Raw genomic sequence first — 20,780 nt, forward strand, 5'->3', positions numbered from 1 at the left:
GCTTGCGGACTTGCGGAAGATGGGCAACTTTTTAGCCCCCTGTAAAAGTGTGATTGTGTCTCAGCTTTGCTTAAACGTTATTAATAACTTGACTGCGTTTTCGAGAGAAGATATGAAAGAAGCTTGGACTGTTAAAATAAACAAATATGAACTATTTTTCTCTAATAGCTTTTTTTTAACCATGTGAATAAACTGTCTCTGACATATTCATATGATAAAGGTCTCTTTAATTATTAAACAGGCTCTTTAATAACTGTAGTTTCCTATTGGCTGGTCTTCTTATGGAAAAAGGCGTATTTACAGCACAACTGACAATACACTGATTTTTATATTTAAAGGAGTTTTAATCTATTTTCTTAATGTATTACGTCATATTATCATTTCACAACGAATAATTGATTAATTTGTGTGTTATAGATTATATTGTTTTAATTGCTTTAAATTGCATTTCATTTACTTCACTGCTGTTTTGTTATCATTGCATTTTATTGTTCTATAATCCACTCCATAACAAATGAACAAATAGGACATTATATAAAAAGAAAAAAAGACACAAAAAAGAAAAAAAAACATTTGCTGATTTTTTCGAAATAAGGTTTATCTATTAAATTCAAACATGAAATCTTCCCCTACAGGGCCTGCTGCATCACTGAGTTGAGTCTTTTGATGGGTACTTGGTTCAGTCTAATATGAGGCCTGTGAGCAATAGCATGCAACACTAACACCAACACAGCTCACACAGGCTTTACAGAAGAAGCATAAACCTAAATAACACAAAGAAATGAAACTTTTTTTAATGTATTCGCACCATCAGTCATTGCTGTTTGTATTCAGACATTAAATTCAAAATGCAACAAAGTGGAAAACATGTAATCTACAAAAATACCATTGAGATAATAATTCTTATTATTTATTTAATGAAATTCATATGCTATTATGGTTAATTGCAGTTTAAAATAAATCCTGTACTGACCTCACAAAAATGAAAATGCATAACAAATAAATAATTTCTGCGTGTTTTACTTCAAAGTTACAGCCATAACATACATAACGAAATCAAAAACTATTTTAGAATCTGTGGATAATAATTCTGCATCTTTATAAATGTGCAGAAAACTTTAAGAGTTTTGTAAAAAATTAGTTCAGGATTTTGGTGTGAACAAACATGGAGAAGTACACATGTCGCACACTGAGTGACACTCTTTGATTTTGCACTAAAAAAATAAAATAATCGCTCTGTTAGATAACATTATCAGAAATAAAGTGCATAATAAGGTGTAATAGCAAAGCAAGAACAGCACACATGCATGGTGGCCATTTATACCAGAAACACACTGAGCCCAAACATGTTTTTTAATACAACTAAACAATTCAAACACACGTAATTAAAATCATTTATATTATTTAGAGACTTTTTATGAATTCATCTGCAAACTGACAAAAATACTGTTATTTTTTAACTACACACTTTATACCCACAACACTTTGTATGGGTGTTATGTCACATTAGTTTAATGTGTTTTTGTTGTTTGTTTGTTTTGGGTTTTTTTTTTTTGGGGGGGGGGGGGGGGGGGTGTTTTTTCATTGCCTAATCTCAAAATATGGCATAAAGGAAAGCTTTCATGCATGTTGGCACTGATGGCCCAACATTCAGTAACAAATAGTGATCTTTAGAAGCTGACAGGTGAATGTTGGCATTTATCTTTAATAAATGTGAACTTCTGTGATGATAGCTTCAAAATTTAAAAAGAACTGCTGAAGCAGTTTCAGTTCAATAATCTGAAGCATCATTGAATTCAAACACACACTGTTTTCTGTAAATAATCCCATAAAGAATCAATATAAATATTTACACTTTCTACATAACTGTATGACGAATAAAGGAGAAATAAATACATATTAACAATAATAATAATAATAATAATAATAATAATAATAATAATAATAATAATAATAATAATAATAATAATAATAATAATAGTAGTAGTAGTAGAAGAAGAAGAAGTGGAACATTTACAGAGTGAGACACTTTAACCCTTTAACTTTAACTTAGCATTTTAGCATTTTTCACTTTGACTTTCATCACGTTTACTTATCTGAAAAGGTAAAATTACGATTATTGAGCATTCTTTAATGCTACTATATGAAATTACATCTAATAAAATAATTTGTTGTAACTGCAGTTTACAAAGGAAATATTATGCAAAGACAGTTTTAGCTGTATGTTTTATTTCCTACAAGCGTTGTTTTCACCACGTCAGCAGTCTGCAACTTTTTCTACAATTAAAATATTCATTTTTTTAAAATTCAAAATGTAGATTTTTAGCAATTAAATTCAATCTGAATATATTTTTGTCTTCTTTTCATTTGAATATGTAGGTTGAGTCTTCAGCTAAAAAAACAAGCTTTATGTTTCTCTCTTGCTTTCCCTTTTATCTATTTCTATGTTTCAAGAAGCGCACACGGACAGGCTTCACACATTCGATCAATATTCTAATAAAACCCAACAAAAACTGGTCGTGGACTGTGGACACATTTTCACGAGGCGATCGTCTCGTTTCTCGCCAAAGTGTGTCGCTGTTTCGTCCTGCAGTCTTTGCGTTTTCACTTTAAGCTGCTTTGCTGTACACATGTGCCTTCTAAACACGAGCCTGCAGCATGTCGTTCGCATTTTAAGATCCAGAAGGTTAAAATTCACAAGCTACAGTCAGTTAGAGTTGGTGAGTAGCAGCTAATAAAAATTCATTATTCCAAAGGAGAGCGCATCCGTGGCTGTTATAGCTCCATCATAAACAGGCTGGAAACACTTGAATACCCAGAATGCATTTTTGTAAAGATTAACTACATCATACAGTGCTTTGGATTTATTTTCCTGCTTTAACCTTATCGCTGGATACAATCTGTTTCAGTCATTTACCACTATAAAACAAAGAGACAACAATGGTCCTTTATGTTTTAAGAGGTTTTGCATAACCATCCACTCTTTCACGGTATAATATTGTAAATGCACATGATGGAGAGACTAAAAACTAGATCTAGACTCAGCCCAGTCTAAGAGTGGAGTGTCCTTTTTCAGCCGTATACAACAAAAATCAAACCGTTAGAACAAAGAGAGGGAAACACACACAATTAATTAGGCTTCTGTTTCATATATCTATATAGATATATATAGAGAGATATAGATATATAGATATATCTTCTATGCAGGAAAATACGTTCAGCCCAGCTTCTAAACCGGTGGTTGTTTAGCCACACTGACGTGTACCGATGCTTTACATCACCCTGCTTATTCAAAACATCCTCATCATCACACTTTTAATTGCAGTTATTTTCTGGATGTGATCCTGATTTCTATTTCAAGATAAATCAATCAGTAACCTGATTTGGAGCGCTTTTATTTTCTCGTTTATTCCCCCCCACCAATAATAAATTAATATATAGATATATATTATAGGCCTCTGTTTGACAAATTTGATAGGCTCTGGGCCGGCTGTATTCCCTCCTCCTCCTCTTCCTCATTATCACCCTCCCTCCTTTCGCCTCTCTCGCTGTCTGCAGCCGCAGCTCTTACACTCGTGTCTGACCCGCTTTATCCGGTAAGAGAGGATTTTTTTTTTCCCTGCATAACATGTCAGGAAGTCATCCGTTTATGTAGCAGCTAAAAGACATAAGATTTGCAGTTTGTAGTTATGGTGCTGGCAGAAAGTGGGCGATATATTTATATATGTACGTATGTAAATGTGGAGCCCAGATTATTTGAATGAGTGCATTTCTGCGGCGAATTATTGCTCCCGAAAAGGTTTTTTCTTTTCTTTTTTTAAATGCAGCCGATCTATGTGGATGTAAGTGTTGGATTGCGTTCAAGTGATTTGTAATAGCCTTTTATATTTTGACAGTGATGCAGGTGCAGCGTGGTGGACGTTATTTTGTGCTTCACTGGAAATGTCTTTAATTCTCCTTTTCAGTGTGTTGCTTTCACTTCCACAAGAAAAATACATATCTGTGTGTGTGTGTGTGTGTGTGTGTGTGTGTGTGTGTGTGTGTGTGTGTGTGTGTGTGTGTGTGTGTGTGTGTGTGTGTGTGTTACCAGATATATTTTTTTATTTCAAAAGCACCGAGTTACATATTATTCTATTTTTTTTCTTTATCCGTCTAAAATTTATTTTTGCTTAATTATCTAAATTTATAAGAGAACTGTGATTGAGATTTTATATTAGCATCAACTGACTTATATAGTCCAAAAATACTAATAATGCACAATAAGGCCTCCCGATCACCTAATATTTACTGTAAATTAATCTTTAAAGATTGGACATTTTGCTCCCATCGTGCAGGGATGAACCTCAGCTCGCTCGCTTCAAAGTTAACGCAAACTCCGGAATATTTAATGAGGGTCTCCGCTGCCATGTGCTCATGTAAGAAGTATTCATGTGGTAGTAGGGAGGGAGGAGGAGGTTGGGGAGGAGGTGGAGGCCCCAGGCAGCGCTGCAGTGCAGAGTTCAGCAGGGAGATATTGTTGTGAGCCTGGGAAAGTGTAGCGGGGCTGACGCCAGACTCTGTTGTGCGGGGCTGGAGGGAGAGGGGGAGACTTGGAGGATCCCAGACCTGATTGTCATGTAAATTTCTCTCCGGCACGTTGTTGAACTTGATGTTGACTTCTTTTTCTCTCTTTTTTTTTTCTTTCTTTCTTTTTTTTTCTTTTTTGAGATGGGAGGTGGGGGCGGTGGGAGTGGGGGCAAATTTTCCCTGTCACTTGTTTGTGGGAAAATCTTTCCAGGCACACACACACACACACACACACACCTTTCAACATATTGTTCAAATGTTCAGAGCAAGAATTGTGACCGTGGGTGACGTTTGTGAACATTAAAACTAGAATGTAAAAAAAAATGTTTCTTTTTAACCAAAAACATTTTAAATTATTTGGCAGCTGTTTTAAGTAGATCCGTCACCATTAAAAGGTTTTAATACTATTACTATTATTATTTCTTTAACCGTGGAAAACAAACAGGTGATATCAAGACCTACATATTCTGATATTTTTATTTTATTTTTAACAGTTTTTGACATTGGTGATTGTGTGATCGAGTGTGATGCTTTCCAACACACACGTTATCTCATATTTTTCTTTATGGGTGCCAGAAGTGGAGGTTACATATTTTACAAGCAGGTGCAACTGATGTTGGGAAACACGTGTCCTCCAGGACTTGGTCACGCATGCTCAGGTGCAATGATGACCGTGCTAATTCTAATGTTGAAAGAATATTTGTAAATGTGCTTTGTATGCAGGCTTTCTCGTGTTTTGATTTTTGTTTTTAACCGCGCCAATGCACTATGTGCTGCACAAGCTCGGATGCATTATAACGGAGGCCATCTATTTATAAATGATGCAGAGTAGAATAGGATTCATACAGTAAAGTCCGACCTGTGCTGCAGCCTGACAGTAGAGCTGCACCTCCATGATACTAACAGATTGCCCATGCGCAATAATCAGATAGGCCTGTGTAACTGCTATCTGATGCAAGCTTCGTTTGAAAACCTGGACTGTAGCTCCCTGCTCTTTTATTGGTTTACACACACACACACACACACACACACACACACACACACACACACACACACACACACACACACACACACACACACACACACACGTGCATCCCTATATCCATGTCTTCAGAGGACATTACAATGACTTGCATTAACTTTTTAACTAGCCTCACCTACTACATGCGTAACCCTGACCTTCACTTTAACCTTAAGATACGGGTTCACCTTATTTGCGTCATGGGGACTTGATTTTTGTCCCTACATAAGAACGACAAGTCTTTATGATTTGGGTCCCCACAACACAAGCAATGCATGTCTCTCTCTCTCTCTCTCTCTCTCTCTCTCTCTCTCTCTCTCTCTCTCTCTCTCTCACACACACACACACACACAAACACACACACACACACACACGCACACACTGATTCCAGCAGCTTTTTAAATATCCTTTCAAACTTTGGGTTATATTACAAGTTGCTATCCGGGTCTTGTCTCTGCCATTGGCTTCTTCTTTCAAAGGGCGTGATTCTTATCGTTCTCGCTATCTCATCTCCACAGCCCGGGTATCACTCACATCATAATATATCGCACTCGATAAGCCTGAATACTATCAGGATTTAGCTCGGCGTGAACCCTTTTTCTTTCTGCAGCCAGTACAAAAAAACCCTGAATTCTTCTGCTCGGTGCCTCAACAGCGAGCTTCTATAGTCTTGAAATAAAACAAGAGATTGTATTGTAACATTTTCTTAACTCTGTGGAGTCTCGTTTAAATCCTCTAACATGTTACTGTTGGTGTGCGCACTGACCGAACTGTGTCATAATAACGTAATAAAAATGTTTGCACTCACCATCAGGTCACATGATACAGTAACGAGACTGTACGACGACTAATTGGGTTTATTTCCCAACTGCTGCCATACAATAAAATGTATAATCACGTGTGTGGTGTGCTATTTAATGCGCACAGCAGAGGAAGCCTAACTGGACACACAACTAGCATTTGGATTAACACCTTGCATCTTACCGAGTCACTTTCCCTGACACCAAATCAGTTGTGTTTTTGCGAGTTATCTTTTGTTCCTGACTGATTATATGAATTAACAGCTCAAATCAAGCTTTAAACCTTCCAGAATAGTCGTAAGGAGTAAATGAATTTAGGAAGTTTGTGCTCCCATTACGCTCCCCGAACCGAATTATAAAGCTCAAAAGAAAAGGGGAGGGAAGCAGTCCTCTCCTTATTTTTTCTCCACACATTAAATTATGAATACGGGGAAGTTTTAAACATCTATAATTGAGTTCTCAAAAATACAGCCTGTGAAAGGTCAGGTTTGACCCATGCAGCTCCATCTGCATCTTGCTCTTAGAAATAATTGATGCGTTCGTCTCTCTATTTTACGCCCATGGATAATGAGTATAATTGGAAGAATCAGCTCCTGATTGACACGCACCTGCATTCATTACTAATTTGGCTTTAATAATTTCGGATTCGCGCCCTCTCTCCCTCTCTCTCTCCCTCTCTCGCTCTTTCTCTCTGAGGCGGAGTTTATCCCCTCTGCACACCGTGGGCTCTCCGCACTTGTCAGTCGCAGCCTGCACGTGTGAGGGAGAGGACATCGTGTCGGTCCTTTGCAAAATCCACAAAGAGACAGGGAGAGAAGGAGGGTGGACACTCTGTAGTCTCGAGTATCCGAGCTTTTGCGCTATTTCCTCTCGGATGCGATTAAACCTAGACGCACAGGTGAATTAAAACCCCAGGGTGGAATTTGAAATATTTGGAGGATATGGACTGGTGGAGTGGAGTTAGCCTGGTGTGCAAGTAAGTAGGATGCTGGCTTTGTGACTGGTGTAACTGATTATAACTTGAGGTGCCGTGTGTGTTTGCGTTTTTAACTTGCTTCTGTGTGCCTTCATCCATCGCAATGATTCTGACGCTGTCAGCGTGTTTGCAGAAATATAAACTGAAGCTGTGACACTACAATAGAAAACCGTTTGTTAAGGTTTACGTTAAAGGGCCCATGCGTGTGACAGTGTGCACAACAAAGGTGCTCAAACTCATTAAAAAAATACATTGCTTGGTAAATGGGAGTGGATGAAGAAATAAGCTGTGTGCATATCACTGCTGCATGGGCTTAAGATACTGTGCGAAACAAAACGCTGGTTGAGTATCTAACCAACTTGTGGTGATACTTGACTGTGGGCATAGTTAAGGTTAAAGATCTATCAGGCCTACAGCCTGCTAAGCTGTCAGTCACCGTGTGTGTGTAGAAGTGAGCGTTTGTGTTAAAGTCGTGTTTTAACCGTGTTTCTCCTCTAAATCCTAATAAATAAATTCATGAATATTTCTGATATGTTGAGCATCTTCCTTTCTCTCTCTCTCTCTCACTCAGAGTGTGAGTGTGTGTGAGGATCTCTCAGTCCAATGAGACCACAAGCAGGCTCTCTCTCTCTCTTTCTGCCCTGTTTTCTCCCGTGTGTCGGAGAGGCGGCCCCTTTAAGAGACGACGGGTTAGTTTGTGTCTTTGGTTATCTAGCTGTATGAGTTTTAATTTCATAAAGCTAGAGAACCGAAAGTACGAACTGACGCCGAGCACTTCGGAGCCGCGGGGTCCTCTCGCTCGGCATGGAGGAGGAGGAGGAGGAGGAAACGATGCCGGGGCGGGCAACAGCAGGAGGAAGCGGGAGGGACGGATGCTGAGGGAGGCTGACCGCCGCGGCTGCCGCCGCTGAGGAGAAGTGGTGGAAGGGGCGGGTGGAAAACAGCACCTGCGTGATTGTAGCTGTGGCAGTCCACCTCTTGTGCAGAGCTGCTGGCTCTCTGGAGCTTGCGAGGGCGTGAATGTTGCTTCTGTATTTTTTTTAGGGGGGGGGGGGCTCGTGGCGTGGGTATCGCGGTGATGCAGGGGCCTGTTGGGCATCAATATATCAGCGTTTCGTTCAACTTTGAGGCACGAGGGAGACACGCATGTGGAGAAATCGTTCTCCAAATCCACACCGCATGCTAGTGTGTAGTTGTCACAACTGTGTGGGTGTTAAAACAGTAATATCTTGAGGGGTGAGACAGAAATAGTTAAAGGCTTCACATGATTGGCCAATCCAGAGCTCACGTGACGGTGTTGGCAGCACCAGCAGCATCAGATCGCTTTCTGAGATCTCACATGATAGTTATGGCAATGTGTTGTAGGCCCAGAAGTTGCTGTAGCCTGCATTTCAAGGCATAATTACACAGTGTGAATTTATCCTGCAGAGCTGCATCCTGCAGACTCTCTGACTCCTCTAATACTCCAAGTGTATTTCCTGTATGAGCAGTGTAGCCTAAGTGATGTCCCATGGCTGTAATTAACTTGACATTAGGAGTGTGATGTATAATTGGATGTACATGCACACCACTCGGTGTGCAAGATGAAGCCCAGCTAGTGGAGTACTTGGGAGAAAGTGCAGGACTGAACTGCTGTGTGCTACCTGCTATCGGTGTTTTTCCATCACATAACTGTGGGTTGTTTGGTTCTTTGCTACCCAACCAGAACCTGCAGGTGCAACACATCAACATCCCGCCGCATCAGTCATTCAGAGACTGGGCTGTACCCGGCCCTCTTCAGTGTATTTTGAACAGGCTTTCGACTCAAATCCAAGTTAGATGAGGCAGATATGTTTGAATCTGTGTTTCGCAGGGTGGATTATTTTTGTGTTCGCCTGTTAGATAAGAACTAAATAGGACATCGGCTCAGAGTTTGATCTATTCTTAGAGCAGAATCAGCAAGCCTCAGAGATGACTGAATATCCCTGAAGTCCCTGCATGCTCTATTTAGACCATGACTGACAATATTTGATGTGCGCCGTTAGACAAGACAGCTCAAATGGTATGTGTGTGTGTGTGTGTGTCCATGTTTGTGCATCTGGGTTGTTGACATTTGCCTGGTTGAGGAAGTATACACGATTTGACCTCCATGTTCTCCATTTATGCCCAAAAAAGGGATTAATATGTCATATGAGTCTTTCTGTGATGTTCTTTAAAAATTTCTAACCTACTCTCCTGTTATTTTATGCGCTATTTTTTATGTCTCATTCTGCATTTCCGTAGCTTAGCAACTGTGATGCAGTGCTGATAAAACATCATGCATAGCTTTGCTTTGTGGTATAGTTCCTTCACTAGAAATACTTTGTGTAACTTGTCCATGACATCTTACATTTATAGTTTACAGTATGCGCAGCACAAAATAGATTTAACCTTGCAACGAGGCAAAATAATGTAAAGTGCACAGAGGAAAAATACAAGGAAGTAAACAAGTTTTAGAGATTGATCTTAGCTGTATGGTTAACAAACACAATGCATTCCTTTCTTCTCCTGCCTCGTGTTTTCATCCACTGCCTCTAAATCACTGCTAACTGATTTTCCTTTCTTTTATCTTTGAAGAAAAATGCCGGGAATTTCAGCCCCTTATTTATCACCTCACAATGAAGTCAAGCTGCCACCAGACAAGATGAGGAGCAGCAATCAGCCTGCAGGTGAATACACAAAATAGGAAGACGTGCATGATGAACGCCGACGTTGTTTGCTTCCATATCGGTAACAACCCACGACAGGGTTGCGAAGCGCAGAAGCAAGCGTGCATCTTTTTGTCTTATGCAGCTTGGGTAGCTTTAAGAGTGAATCCAAGAGGTCAAACCAGAAGATGCTGGAGGCTTTCAGAAAGTTTTGCATCTAGATTCATCAGCCAGCGATGGAGCTTTGCTGGTGGTTGATTGTTGTCCATATTTTGTTGAGCTGTGTGACCATAGTGGGCTGTGTGTGGGTGTGAAAAAGCCAGAAAGAGACAGACTAAGCCTGAATTTTGAAATACTTAAAAAAATATATATTATTTTTATTATTTAGTATCAAATGTGATTTTTTAAGTGTGTTGCTGTAATTCTCATAAACCCTTTCAAAGCAAAAGGGGCATTAGGAGACACATTTACTGCCATTTTTATTTTGTGTAAATGTCAGTTTTATACCTTTCACATATATGCAGGAATATGCATACAGGTTGTAACAGCCGTAGACTGTGGCCTGCAGCTATGAGAGAGTGCAAATGGCCCGATCTAAGCGAGTGAAGTAGGACCTCCATGTTGAATTCCATCATTTCTTTTCTTCCTTTGAAGTATTAACATTTTTTACGTCGTATATCACCCCCTCCTCCCCCCTTTCCCCTCCATCATTCTCACACTTAGACACACACGCATGCACGCACTCACAACTCTCTTTTCATTCTCATACATTCAGCGTTTTATCCCTTTAAACACTATGATCCTATTTGTCAGGTGGAGTGTGTGGTAGGTGCAGGGGAGGTTGCCGTGTAATCTTTGCTGCGGTTCTTTATCCCGTTAGGAGAGCGGAGGCGTAGGGCTCACCCAAGGTTTGGACCTGCTCATGTGGAAAGAGTGTTTGGGTGGCTCTGTCCTTTTTGCCCCTAATGCCTTGATGAGCCACCCTCCCCTTCATCCAAAAATCTCTGATTGCTGGGAGCAAAGCATCGATCAGCATAAAGCTATAGCATATGCATAATTCGGTTTTAGCAGCAGCATTAAGTGAAAACTGTAGAGTGACTCATAAGGTTAAAGATTATTGAAAAAATAGATCATTTTAAGGCTGCTGAGAAACATAACCAAAAAAAAAAAAAAAAGATATAATTGCAGTTATTGGAGCAAGATGGAAACAGAAACATTCCTGGCTTTAAGGCCGTCAGAGCGTTCCCTCCAATTCCCTCTTAAATAGTCGAGAATAAGGAATTAAACGGTAAGTACATATTGTTAGCAAGGTCAAATCTTCGTGGTTCCACAACCTTGAAGCTCAATGGAAAGCTCAGTTATTCAAATTTAGGATGGAGTTCTTTGAATCGCCCAGATTTTCCCAAGCTTTACATTAGCATATGCAAGGAGCGGCCTGTGCTGCTGTTTTCTAAAGTGGATGTAAATTATAACCTCAGTATTATACAGGCTGATAGGAGATAAATCTCTGCAGTAATGCATTGCAGTGAATGGTGAATGGGGGTGGGGGGTGGTATTGTACAGGGTCTGAAGTGTGTGTGTGTGTGTGTGTGTGTGTGTGTGTGTGTGTGTGTGTGTGTGTGTGTGTGTGTGTGTGTGTGTGTGTGGTACTGTACAATAGCCCGTGGCAGATGGAACACAGACAAGCACTTGCTAATAGTCATGCTAAACTCTCTTTTCACTGGCTTTAGTTTCTACAGATTTTTCCATAATTTCTGAGACAAATTAGAAATTTTAAGTCGGATGCAAAAACTAAAAAGAAAAAGAAAAGAAAAAAAGAAAGAAAGGGAAAAAATATGCATTTCAATGTTGGTGAAAGAATTTTGAAAGTGTGCGTACATCGTTTTAAAACAAATATTAACACAGGGAGATTACTAAGTCGAAATTTGCACTTGTGCGGTCCAAAAGGCTGAGAGGCTTCAGGCCTCGCGAGCAGAGTGGAGATCTCTTTGGAATCCCTATGCAAACTAGGGCTTGAATAATGAGATGTATTTATGAAGGGCTGGGAAGGGGGTCCTGCTTTTGAAAGCCAGTAGGCTGGAGCCTGAATGGGATAGAAGGAGGAGAAGGGTTGGGGTGTGTGTGTGTGTGTGTGTGTGTGTGTGTGTGTGTGTGTGTGTGTGTGTGTGTGTGTGTGTGTGTGTGTGTGAGTGAGAGTTGGGGGGGATCTTGAACAAGGGGGAACCAGGGTGTGTGTGTGTGTGTGTGAAGGGGGGTACAAGGGGCCCCCAGCAGCCCAGGCCTCGGCCAGGCAGCTGTGAAAAGGGGTCCCGTCTTTTTCCCACGCCCAGCAAGACGCGAAACACTGCCGCAGCTCGCTAGGGTCAAGTCCCATCGCTAATATATACACACATACATGCACACGCATGCACACACACATACAGCAGAGAGCTTGTTAATTTGCAAAAGTTGTGCAAATTAACAAGCTGTCTGGGAAGCTCTGCGACACGGGGACACCTGCTATTCTCCCAGAATGCTTTGCACTCCCATCAAGGGGCCACTGGGCCTTGATGAGAGAACAATTAGGTCATAACTTCAACTTGAACTTAAAATTCTGCTGAGCATTGAAGGGAGCCTGGATTTCTTTCCCTTCATACTCACATTGTGATCTTGTTTGAGCGTTGTTTGTTTTCGAGTAGTTTAATTCTAATATTTTTAAAAAGCTTTTTTTATTTTATTTACTATGATGGAAAGCTCTGATAGAGCTCTTGTGCAGCTTCTGATATGTCCACTCACACAGGCTCCAGAGACAAACTTGATCTGAGACCTTAACTGTCAACTTGGCATTGTCTGCACACACACGCACAAAGAGAGAGATGCTTCAGAGAAACAAAAGGAAAAAAAGCACAAATGGGGAAAAGTTTACAGAGAGATGAAGCAGCTTTTGAGGATCATTTTAGAGCTTAACCTCAATGCGACGTTTTGTCCCTCAGTAAATACAAAATGTTATCTGATGAATAACAGATAAATAATTATAATCAGAAAAAGGAATGAAAATAATTCCCTTTAATTCAGGTGATCATCTGGTGCCTCTTTACCCCACATTTTGTGTTGCATGTGTCAGTTAGTTTGATCATGAGTTCATGTAAACCTCTCTGAAATGCCGTCCGTGGCAGCGGCTGCTCTTTTTACCTCCTTCCCGATGAAGCTAGGGTCCCACCCATGGCTTCTTTCTATCTCTCTCTCCAGATACTGGCACACCAATCAAAATGGTGCAGCACTCACTTCCCTCCCCGTTCGTCTCCGTCGCTGCTTCTGAGCAGTGTCACACTAATTCGGTTCCCCCTGCTTGCACGGGCTCCTCACTTTAATTCCACGCCACGAAAAAACATGCCCACCATCCCCGCAAATAAATTACCATGCATCCTCTCTCCCTCTCTCTCCTTCGCCCCTTTTTTCCTTTTTCACCCCAACTGTCCCTCCCTCCTCTATCTCGTCCTCCCCTCCTCATTATCATGTTCCCTCCTATTCAGATGAGTTTCAAATAGAGAGGGGGACCCTTCTAATTAGCTCTGTAAAGATGCTTTGTCGTGGTCAGTGTGGCCACCAGTGTGTGCATTGAGAGAGGATGTGTGACAGCTAGTGTAAGCATTGAGAAAGTGTGTATGGGCCCTTAATGAGGTTTGTTAGCTGAGTGTGTATCCTGCTGTTTGAATACATCCTCAGCAGCCTTTGAAGGAAGGGAAGAGATGAAGACAGCGAAGGAGGAGAGAGAGAGAGGAGTCTGTCAGCCTGGCAGGTTGCAGGATGCAAATGATGCATTTGTGCCCGGCGTGGTTTCCATTTGAACAGCAAATGAGATGAGAATAATGTTGTATGTGTGTGCTGTACATGAAAACTGCAGGAAATATGCTGGGTCATCATGCTCATCAGATGTTCGGAGGATTTCCTGTGCTTTCAAATTTTGGAATGAAAATAAAAACCCTTTGGGGATTTTTAACAAATATATATTTATATAAGACACTAAAGCGAGCAGAGAATCCAAAAGCAAGCAAATGTTTGCTGAAAATTAATCTACCAGTTCAGCATGATCGTAGCTCCAAGAAAGTCGTCTGTAAACAGTTACTGGATGAATGTGAGGCAGGTGCAGTGAGGGACTGATTCAGGTCATCGTTTGCGTCAAAGGGCAAGAAAAAGCCTGCAAGCTAGTTCCATAAAGAGGAGAGGGCATTATTGTTGCAGAGTATTAGTCTTTTTGTGGTGAAGTCAGAAAGAAACAACGACGGAAGGCTCAGTCAACGTAATGATTCAATTAACTGGCGATCAACTAAAAAATTGTGGAAATAAAAAATATATATATACACATAGACATACATATATATATGCAGAGTGAAGGTAGTGGCTGTGGTGGCAGAGTGGAGGAGATTAGAAATGGCTGGAAACAGACGAGAGCTGAAGGTGGAGGGTAGACGGCAGAGAGAGGAAAAAATAGGTTAGGAAATGAGGGATTGTATGGAGCCAAAGAGCCGACCTGCTGGGCCTGCCTGCTGCCTCAGAGATTGTAAACTGTCACTCAGGATGCAGACAGACAAGCAAGACAGACATCATTTGCCCATTTTACCCTCGAATACTGAAACTGTCATCCAAGCAGCCCCCCTGCCCCTTCCTTTCTGTTTTTTTTGTCATCCCTCCCTCCATTTGCAGTCACTTTTGTTTCTGTACATACAGCTAAATGAACTGCCCAGTCTTTTTTCCCCCCTCTGTCACAGTTCCTCCGATACTTCCCTTTCCTTGGGTCGCTTTCTCTGTTGATGAAATGAGTCAGCTCCCAGTATACTCTCCCCTCTCATTGTTGGATGGTTCGTTGCCTCTCCATAGGAGGTAGAGAGTGTTTGGGCTTTTTCCCCTGTTTTACCAGTTTAGCAGTGTAATCCTTTACACTGGCACAATGAGCTCTCACTCCAGCCATGGGATCCTATTAGGCTCCCAGAGAGACACAGGATCACCATAAACATTTTCCAACTACTCCTCCACCCCCAGCCCCACTACCTCGTCACCACCTATACAGCCTGCTGGCCTTAAACACTGTCAAACTGATAGTTTCCTTTATACATTTTAAGCAGAAGTCGCCCCTTTGTTTTGCAGGAGATTTTTACCTGTCTGGGAAAAGGAAGGTAGAATAAAAGCTTTTACACCTACATTACCAACGGATTGTTAACGCTGTCAGCTTCACTCCCAAAACAGTGCTCCCTTACAACCATGCAGAGTGTATAACAAGCAACTCAGAACGAGCAAATGCTTGTTATACAGTCTTTGGATGACCACTAAAGATGTTTCAAAAATGCTGAAGTCGTTGGAGATGATGTGATTCCTGCTCTCTGCTGCAAATATGAAGCCATTAAAGTGCAGATAAATTCCCATGTCCTTCATTTCATGCACATACTGTACATCAAATTCATCTCTGAGTTTCACTGGAACAAACAAAAGCAGGCAAACAATTTGGTCCTTCAGATCCAATGAAAAAAAAAAAGGGGGGGGGGGGGAGTTGGATGTAGTTAAAATGCGCCTGCATCAAAAATGCTGCTGCTTTTATTACCAGTTGGTAAAATTTGTATGAAGAGTCTGACAGGGACACGGTGGAAGAAATGTGGAAATAAGGTCACCAGGCAAAAACAGACGAGGGGCGTTGCAGTTATATGTTAAATGTAAAGTGAAGTGTACATTTTATTCAGTAATGTGTTTTATTTTAAAAAAATGAATGCACAAACTGTTTGCTGGGTTAGTATGTATCACCAGAGCATGCCACTGAAAACCTGAATAATGAGGCACCTCTATGGCTTTGGTTGAACACGTATACCAAAAGACTGCAGAGGTCTGGCTTCAGTTCCACCCTGAATGCTTTCCTGTTTGTCAACCCTCTTGCTCTCTCCCCTACTTTCCTGTTTATTCTCTACTTTATTGTCCAATAGATGTTAAAAAAAGGAAAGAAAATAAAAACATGAATAAGAGAAGCCCATAATACGAAACCATTAAAGAACTTTTGCGTTAGTTTTGTGGTACGTTAATATGGATCCACCAAGCATATAATATAATATAATATAATATAATATAATATAATATAATATAATATAATATAATAGTCTGCAAATCCCCAAAATACAGCTTGCTATCCTGGCTTGGTACTGGCTATGTGTGGTTTGTTCAGTATGGCTCCATCTATTTCTTGAAAATGTCCCAAGCATATTTTTGACAGGAACCCAAAAAAATTGCATTATTTATATTTAAATAATATACTAGACAAACCCCATAACCACATATGTGTGATCAAAGACAGATCTGCTTCTTTCCAGGCTCTTCTTCACAGCGATTAACTAACAAGAAGAACATATGTTCTACATATTAACCGCTCCGAAGCAGAGGCTGAATCACGCTATTATTTCTCCTCATTAATTCTCCTACAAATGAAATACAGAACCAGGCATCCTTAGTAAATTGCACACTGTAAAATATCAGTTAGCACAAATATTTCTAATGTGGCGTCTTTAATTCATGCTTTGAAAGTCGTTTCATGGGATTCGGAATAAACCATCTGTTAGTAGTCTTTGCTTTTCCCACATCATATTTTGCACCACTGTAAATGCGCGAATAGCTTCTTCACGGTGCTCGCTCATAAAATTGACAACATGCGAGCGGGACGGAAAATAGATGGAACGTCTGATGCTGACGTTGGTGACGTCTCGCTGTTTTGTTCCTCAAGTCCAAAGCCATGGGTCGCAGGGCCTCCCCTCTGCTTCTCTACCTCCCTCCTCATACACAAATATCCCTCAATCTCCTGTTTGTCTCTCTCCTCCTGCACCCCCTCACCCTTCCTTCTCCTCCCATCTTGATAATGCAGCTCTTTTCTTTGTCACTGGGTGGAGGGCTGCCCTGAACCAACATTGTGCCCTATGCTGGCTGTAGTGGGGGCCCCTATTGTGTGTGAAGGAATGGCGAGTTAACACCCATGTCTGAACTCTCTCAATGGCTGCATTGTGTCTGAATCTTCCTCCGGCTCGCTGGGCTACTCCCGTTGCTCCTTCCATTATATGATGAAAACACGCACATTACTGTAAACTTAAATTCCCTAGCAAACTATCCCATGACTGGCTATAACTGTGTTAATCGTTTTCCAGGAGAACACACCGAGCTGAGTCTCTCAGCTGATAGAAACTAGGGCCAGTGTGTGCAGGTTACTCGGGGAGGCTCCTTCAATTCTTATTTTTTAAAGAAAAGAACAAAGAAGCACAAAGGATTATAGCGTATTAGCATGATAACAGGTTTCAGAATACTTTTATAATATTTCTACATGCATATTGGTACTGTTGTTAATAATTCCTCACGGTTAAGGTTAAATGTAAATGATTTTAACGTGAAAAATTCATATTTGTGCATAACATTTTAGAAAAACGAACAGAAATTGATGCTTCTGTCTTTCATACAGCATGTTGAGAATTTTTATTCGTTTCTGTACAGCAGTGGGAGCCTTGGGGCGGGTTACAAAAGAGCAAGTTGGCGTTTTCTTCCCACGTATTTTTAATCAAAGTGTTAGTGTTTGCATTTGCATTTGCATTGAGCAGAGGGATGCTGAATGCCAAAGGTGAGATTTTGAAAAACACTCTCTATTTTCCCTTTTTCAGATGGAAACAAGGGTGGGTGGTTGGAAGGCTGGATAAAGGCTGCTGGATGACTGAACTCAGAGACCCGGCGCAGCTCATCATCATTGCCATGGGCTCTTGTCTTCTTCCTCTCCTCCTGTGGCTTGTACCTCCATCCAGGGGTCCAGTAGAGCCAGTGAAGCCCAGGCGGGGAGCTAGTGAGTGGGCCGGGAAGGATGGAGAAGGTCCCCAAAGGCTCAGATCACCTCTGGAGCTACCGGCATGCAGGAGAAATCAATATGAAACAGAAAACCTTCACAGCTCTGAGTGGGGTTTCCTGTGTTTTAAGTGTGTGGCCTACGGGCCTGCAGACCTCCAAAAGACAGGTCCTGTGTGGTTCTCTCAGCTGCAGCCCTGGCTCCTTGGACTGGACCTCAGTCCCAATCTCCACTGGCTGTGTGTGTGGTTCTGCTGAAGGGGATTTCTCCCCAAATAATACCCAATGCCCAGAACGTTGAAAGACTGCCAAGAGGGATGCTCCTTTCTCTTGCCTTTTTTTTCCATCATAAGATTGACGTATCCCCCCAACCTCCTGCCTCGGGCTGATTAAAAAAAAAAACAAAATAAAAAAAAAAACACAGTTCGGGAGCTCTACTTTTGACTCATTCTCCATCCTCGACTCGCCCGTTGTTTATTCCCCCAACTAGTTTTTACATTTGACAAAGAGACAGATCTTTATTTTCTCTACCACTCGCTTGGCTTGCTGTTACTATGGTGAGCTGTAGACACGTGTCTGTTCAAACAAGAAATACTGGCACACGAAGTATGAACTTTTTTTTTTCTCCATGATGTCTATTATTCAATTTCAGACTGTTTAAAAAAAACTGACTGAACAGCAAAGAGGGCTGGAGATCATAGAGCAGAGAGACCTTGTAGTGGAGATGGTAAAATGGCAAGTATCTCTCTTTAGCACTTCACATTTTCCACTCTATGAACTACTCTGAATGTGCTGTCATTACATCACACATTGCCTAAAATAGCCTGTGACAGGGAGAGATGGTAACTCGGCATCCTTTGAGGCCGATTTAGGATTACAGCTGTGAAAAAAAAGAGGTGTTTCTTTAATTATAAGATGCCACTCGTGCTTTCAATCTGTACTCTCGCTGTATAATTCTTATCTACATCACAGAGCCATGTGTGTGTGTGTGTGTGTGTGTGTGTGTGTGTGTGTGTGTGTGTGTGTGTGTGTGTGTGTGTGTGTAAATGGACTGTATATGTTTGGCCTTGAGTGTTTGAGCTGCGAGCAGCAGCAGCAGTGTGCACCCACATCTCCCAAACTGCTGTCGTCGTCACAGTAATGCGGCGTGGTTGTTTCCATCCAGATGGGCACAGCTTCAGACAAAATGGCTGCCAGTCTTTCCCTCTGCCAAAAAATGGCGAGTGCATCCCCGTTGTCTGCCATCTGTGCGTCAGTTAGCTGTTGTCGTCGAATGCAAATCAAGGCTAATTGCATTTGCATAACCTCCGAACATCACGTCGTCGGCATGAGCTGGTAATTGATCCTACGAAGGCACACGTTGGCGACAAGCGAGCAGGAGCGAAGTGATGTTTTAAAGCGTACTCCATGCCGTTTCTTTTTGGGTTTTGGGGGGGGGGGGTTTCTTTCAAGGTGCGAGTATTCGCACCCAGAAATGTGTTTGATAGGTGTTCGGTCCATGCTAGATCAACTGTCTAGACATACTGTGCCATATGGTGCGCTTGCTTGCATGTGATTCCCTCGCATGCAAATGTGACACTGTACAAAAGATTAAGCTGGGGCTTTGTTTAATCAGATCGCGCTCTGTCACGCATGCACACTCGCAGTTGGGGTTTTTTTTTTTTTTTACACACAGACATACATAATGCACAGATGAAAGCATTAAGCAAACAGAGAGGCTCAGACATGCACACAGACTCTAATTAAGTAGGGATCCATAGGCCCAACAAACTCCAGACACACAGACCATAATAGTCTCATTTTCATGCACATGGGTGTCTGGTTACCATGGCACTGAGCAAATCATGGGGTGACTGATTTTGCTAGAAAAGAGCTGCAGATGAAAAATATAAATAGGCCGCAGCACAAAAATTGCCGCCTGAAGACTGGCGGATTGTAGCTTTGAAGTATCGCATGAAAAACGGGAGACGCCTCAGCTGCACCTATTTGAGACTTTGGAAATGCACCTTTTTCTAAAATCGGGGGGGGGGGGGGGGGGGGGGGGGGGGGATACAGAATGCGTTTGATCCCGTAACCATGCATAATAGCATTCTGCACAGCTCCTCACAGCCGCTTTGTGTAAATGAACATGTCACGTTTTCTGTATTACAGTTACGGCACTGCGTCATTGTGTAGTCGCATCTGATCAAGCAGGTCTTGTTTTTCGGTGTTGGGGGGTAGTGGTGGTGGGGCCGTTAATTCAAGCAACAATGCGGCGCTCACATTTGCATTTGCCCATCAAGGCAGCTGCTGCTGCGCCAGTACAGTTAGGTCTACTGTGGGCAGCAAAATGGCGGTCACGCAAATCATAGGGTCTGTCTGCTGGTCGTGGGAGCTGAGGAGAGAAGAGGGAGGAGGCGTGGGGGTGGGTTGGGGTTGGTTGGGGTGGGGGAGATTTTGGGGTGTCTGGTTTGGGAGAGGGTTGTGGGGTCTAGACTGTAGGATGGGATTGGCGGGGTGTGCACAGGAGGGGAAGATGGAGTTGGGGCGGGGGTGTAAGTGGAGAGGTTATTATTTGATGAGGGGGGCGTCTGGTTTTAGGAGAAACCATTAATGAGACACTGGAGGGTGGTGGTGGGGGGAGTTTAGTTTGTCTGCATTTGTGCAGATTTGTCTGCATTTCGGCCATTTGCATAGAACGGCGAGGGTGCCCATATGCTGCGCGGCGAGGCAAATTCAGTCACAGTCTTTTGAAGGTCTCCCTCGCATGATCACACGAGAGAAGAGAGTGTTGCGCCCGTCCGTGTTTGGCGGTCACATTATTTGTGGGAGAGCAGCAGACGCGCGCTCAGAGCCCGTTTCTCACAAAAAACACGTAAACACCCCTACTACACAGGAGCCTCGTGTTCGTTGCATCACCGTTTCTGTCCAGCCAATGTGGA

At 41.9% G+C, this 20,780-nt stretch overlaps 1 long non-coding RNA gene across 1 annotated transcript; it reads left to right on the forward strand.

Moving 5' to 3' along the window:
• The first annotated feature begins 7,149 nt into the window (after positions 1 to 7,149).
• Positions 7,150 to 18,849, forward strand: LOC146648240 (uncharacterized). The gene is made up of 3 exons (XR_014908639.1): positions 7,150 to 7,363; positions 9,959 to 10,050; positions 17,685 to 18,849. It is a non-coding gene; the product is annotated as an uncharacterized LOC146648240 (long non-coding RNA).
• Positions 18,850 to 20,780: the final 1,931 nt, after the last annotated feature.

This window comes from Rhamphochromis longiceps, linkage group LG18 (assembly GCF_057381845.1).
Source record: "Rhamphochromis longiceps isolate RC_006_pf linkage group LG18, R_longiceps_female_GT1.1, whole genome shotgun sequence".
NCBI lineage: Eukaryota > Metazoa > Chordata > Actinopteri > Cichliformes > Cichlidae > Rhamphochromis > Rhamphochromis longiceps.